Genomic DNA, 5,480 nt, shown 5'->3' with positions numbered 1-5,480 from the left:
CAGATTCTGATATCACCAGAGGGTTTGGTGATTGGTACAATATTAGAGATCGAGTTTGAATAATCAATTAGATAACTAATCTTTTCTTCTAGAATATTTTCTAGTTCTACTTTGACTAGTAGAAAAACCTTGGGATGCATCTTTTGGAGCTTTTGCTTGACTGGTTTGATCTTTGGATCTACTCCCAAATGGTGTGCCACTAATTTAGGATCTAGTCTTGGCATGTCTTGGTAAGACAATGTGAATCAACCAATATTTTCCCAAAGTACCTCAATGAGAGGATCTTCTTGATCTAGTGGTAAGGATAATTTAATGTATGTGTGTTAGAAATATAAGAGGAATAACTAAGAGGGGAAGGGTGAATCAATTACCACAACCAAAATTTCAATCCCTTTAGATGACAATACAAACTTAAGCCAAGTTATTGCACTACTTGATTAGAACTAGATATACATTGTAACTTAGTTAACAAAGAAATCTAGAGATATTAAAGTGTATTAACCTTTAGTAACTTAGTTTTAGAAACATAAAGCATTAAGAAAATAACATGAACACATGAGAGACCAAGATTTAATGTGGAAACCCAATTTGGGAAAACCACCAATGCAACTAGTTACAACTTCTCACTCTTATGAAGTGAGCCTTGTTAGGAGCCAACCTTGTTAAAGGTTACAAAACACACAATTAAGTGTGACTCTATTAAAGGATTTGAATCACACTATTAGGAGTGGCCTTGTTAGAAATCTTTAAGATACTACAATCTAGAAATGCCATCTTGTTAGAGGATTTCCAAAATGATTGTTTAGTCAACTCCATTAAGATATTTGTTCACTTCTACAATTTTTAAAAAGTAAAAATGATTGACCTGATTAATGAAGCAATTGATTTGTAGATTTAGATCATTGTTTTGGTTTATCCTCTAGGTCCTTCTTGATCAAAGTATTTTTTGCAACTCCTTGGATGTTCTACCTTTAATTATACATCCTTCTTAATTCAAATCTTATTATCTTCTTCTAGAACTACATACTTCAATCCACAACTTGACCTTTCATTTATATGAAACCCCATGCCAAGTCAACTTGAATACTCTTTCAAACAAATGATTAACATCCACTAGGTTAGCTTGCAATAATATCTTAATTGACAAAAGTGTTATGTTGTCACTCAGTTGACAGTAAAAATGAATCACTAAGTTAGCACTAAGTTTTTTTGGTAACCAACCTAACTTGATTTACACTAAACTCCTTTGGTAACTAACATGACTTAGTTTATATTGAACTCCTTCATTAACTAACCTAACTTGGTTTACATTAGTTCTCTAAACTTGGTACCTTTTGAATTTTTCTCGGTTGATATTGGAGTCTTCTTTAGTGCCCAATTGATCTCAGTTACTACTAGTTGTGTTGGTTAGAGTGTGATATTTGTGTAACATCAATGACAATATACAATTGGATAATTATTTTCAACAATCTCCCTCTTTGGCATTGATGGAAACACAACATGTCATAAGCAAAGAAAGATTTGGAAAAAATATCCTTAGTTTGATTCTGATTCTTCATCCATGAGAACTCCCTCTGAGATTCTTCCCCTAACATCTTATCTCTAGATTCTATTTGATCAAATTCTCACTCTTTCTCTTATACAAATATCTTCCTTTGATTCATGAAATCAATCAATCCCTCCCTCAATTATTTTGATTTGAGCATGAAATGATGTTTCAATCTCTTCCTCTTTGACATCAAGTGTGAAAGATTTTATACAATGAATTTTTAATGTACCTGATATATTAATTCATATGTAATGTGCTATGAGATTCTTGCATCATCTTGGTATACTTTTAGTATGGCTTGGTTGATGCATCACTAATCTATACTCGAGTGAGCATTAGATAGGGGAATGACCCCTAGATTACCTCTTAGATACAAAATAAATCCTTAGGTAATGTCTTGGTGAATATGTCAACAACTTGATCCTTTGTGTTCACATATTCTAATCTGGACTCTTTATCTTGAAATAATTCTGTTGGAAAATGATACTTGATTAAAATGTGTTTTTTCCTGGTGTGCATCACTGGATTCTTAGATATGTTAATTGTACTTGTGTTATCACAAAAGATAACCACTGGGTTCTTGATTTCTTCCTTCATTCTTGATAATACTTATTTGAACTAGATTATGTTGGAATAATTAACTATTGCAACAACACATTCTACCTCTATTGTAAATTGAGAGATACAATTCTTTTTTTTCTTGTCCATGATATTATCCTCTTTCCAACAAAGAACGCTCCTCCACTGGTGCTTTTCATGTCATCAATGCTTCCATCCAAAACAACATCAATAAAGGATTTCAAGTCAAAGTTTCCCTTATCTTGTACCATGGGCCATAGTTTGTGCCTTTTACATATCTCATTATTCTTTTGATTGTCATCATATGGTTTTCTCTACAATTTGTAGAAAATCTTGTAACTATACCAACTGCTAATTCAATATCAAGCCTTGTGTGAACCAGATATTGAAGTTTTATAACCATGGATCTGAAGGTAGTCTAATTTATCTCCTTTGAATCATCATTCTTGGATAGTTTGTGTCCTATTGGTGTTTTAAAAGGACTAAAACTACTAAGCAACAAAATGCTTAATACCAAGATGATAATACTCATACAATCTAACGGTCAGCCAATTCTTGTTAACTATTGCATGTAAAGCATTTGGACCAAACTTCAACAAAACCAAAGGTGGTTTTCTACTCTTTTGGCTCTGAAAAACCAGGGTGGGTATACCTAGGGATGATTCAAGACTAGGAAAACTGTATGAGGATTATTTTAGTTTCATTCTTATTCTCATCTCAAAATTCTCAAACACATACATAATTCTTAATAACTTGATAAACACATCCCATATAACAGATATGGCCAAAATTTTTTCTACAGATTTGCAAATGTTCTTAACAATAGTGGCTAACTGAAGCTAAAACATTCCATGCAGACAAGTACTGGCTAGCTTTGAAGATCTATATGAAACAAAAGTAAAGTTGATTTAATTCTGCATTTTTGACAACCATTTGTGACATACTTCTCCTTTAGCTGAATCAATTTGATCAGTGCCTAATCCATTGGGGTTTAGAGTCTGTAGCAAATTCTTAGATCTAACTTGTTTCCTTACAAAAAATTCTATCAGCAATCCTTATCAGAATTTATCATTCAAAACCCTTTCCATTACTAAAGAAATCTTATCACATTCATCAAAGCTTTTATTTAATCCATTGAATTAACAACAATGATAAATAGATATAAAACCTAACTAGATTGCATTCAATTGCACAAGCCTTTACTTATACAATATCAAGATAACCAAGTAATTGGAAGGAGACAAGATTCATAAAGAACTGATATGGGGACAGTTCACAATTTGTATTCATTTTCTTTGAAAATTGTATATCATTTACAATAGACTTAGAATGACCTTCAGAAAGAAACATAGCTCATTCTATATTCATGTATTCTTAGAGAATTTACAGAGAAAACACATCATAAACTTTCTTTCAAAAATTTGGACCAAAGACAGACTAAGCATATCACTTAGAAAATTAGAATTCGGACCATTCTTTAGCCTTGGAATCTCACTTAAATAATGTGAGATGCAACAAGCTTCAGGCTAAAAGAAAGTGATAGGTGTCTTCTAAAAGATACTGACATATATTTGTCATAAAAGACAAAAGAAAATAATAGAAAGGCTATTACATCGAACATTGCTTGGTGGGTCCCTTTCTGTTATGCTTCTAAATTGTTGAGACAAGAAAATATGATCTGATTCTTCATTTATTCTTCATCCTCAGAGTAAGTGGCCACGAGGTTTAAAAGTGATGTATCATCTTCAACTACTTGAAAACTTACTTTAATCTAGGGATTTTCCATGTCTTCATTACTAACTATGAGGGTAACTTTTACTTTTGTATCTTCCTCATCATTTTCTGACATTTGTACTAAGAACTAATTTTTCCATTCATTATAAGTAGCATCATCTGGGCAATCAAAATTTAGAGCCTCTCTTTGTATAATCACTAAAGAATTTGCAAATTCCTCTAAATCATCAAACTCTTTTCTCTTGGCATTATAAAATAACTGTACCTTTACTAACTCTTTGTTTGTCCTTGCCCAGAACCAGTGGCTAGTTTCACTCATGATGTTCTTGATCCTTTCACAAAATATTTCATCCAACTCTTTCTTCCACTTTTCCTTTTCCTTTATTGTATCAACAGATTCTAAAGCACAAGGAAATAAAATGAATTTTTCAGCAATATATTGGGAAAAACAATGTGTTAATCTTTTCTGCAAAGAATCCCTTTTATCATCAAAATCTTCTAGTTTATTTAACAAGTCAAAAATCTTCTCTACTTGATGATAAGGCATTTGGATGGTATATATACACATAATTGTGATATCATTATTCCTCTGCCTCCACTTCTGTGCAAGGGGAGTCAATTTATCCTTATCTATGTTCAACTCATCCATGAGGGTTGCAATTCTTATTAGCTGATCAAAGAATGTTGACCATTGTATTTTATCCCTTAAATACATCACACCCTGCTTTAATTTTCCTTCATATTGATTTTTTAATTCTACCTGCAACTCATGTAATTTGGTTTTTTCTTCTTCAAAGTCCTCTGCAGTATAGAATTGGGGCCTTTCAGGGGTGTCTGGTATTTCAACAATAGGGATTGCTCTAACAAATGACTGTGGAGTGTATGCAATTCTAGGTGCACTGGATTCTCCCACCTTCCCAAGTATCTTCTCCATTTGAAACACTTTGTTTTCCAATGACTGTATCTATATACCCCTTTCCTCATATGCTTTTAAAATTTCTTCAAACCTAGCATTGAGTTGGGTAAATCTATCCTCTTCCTGGCCAGATACAACACCACCAAATTTCAGCACTTCTGAGGCCATTCCCATTATTTGCTTACTACTTACTTCACCAGCCCTGTATACTGTCAATGTACCAGTATGCTCTATAGTGGAAAACTCATGCATCCTAGTATTTTCCCTCTTTTCCATGGACCATATAACAAGGGCTTGGTGGTCATCACTAAATTTGACTCCTCTATGAGCCTGTAATATTTCTTTAGCAATTGTTAGTTGAACATCTTTCTGCTTTCTTACTGAATCAAAAACAATAGCATTTGCTATATCCCATTTTGGTAGAAGGAGGAGTCCTAACTGTCTGACTATTTACCTCCCAGCTTCAGGAGTAAATTGGGCAAAATCATTCAAAAATTTTGACTTCACCTCTCCCTTAATAACTGAGTTAGGTTTATCTGGTTGCTTAGCCTTGATTTTCTCATAGGCTTTCTCAAAATTTCCCATATTTAATCTCCACAAAAACTGAGCAAAAGCCCTAGATCTTACAAAATTTTCATCATTAATAAATCTTTCAGAAGCCTATGCAAATATTGGGTCAATTTCCTTACCTTGGTAATCAGC

This window comes from Cupressus sempervirens, chromosome 3 (assembly GCF_028749045.1).
Source record: "Cupressus sempervirens isolate cs-2001-9-10 chromosome 3, ASM2874904v1, whole genome shotgun sequence".
In the NCBI taxonomy this organism is placed as follows: domain Eukaryota; kingdom Viridiplantae; phylum Streptophyta; class Pinopsida; order Cupressales; family Cupressaceae; genus Cupressus; species Cupressus sempervirens.
Note: the sequence above shows the minus strand (reverse complement) of the source record.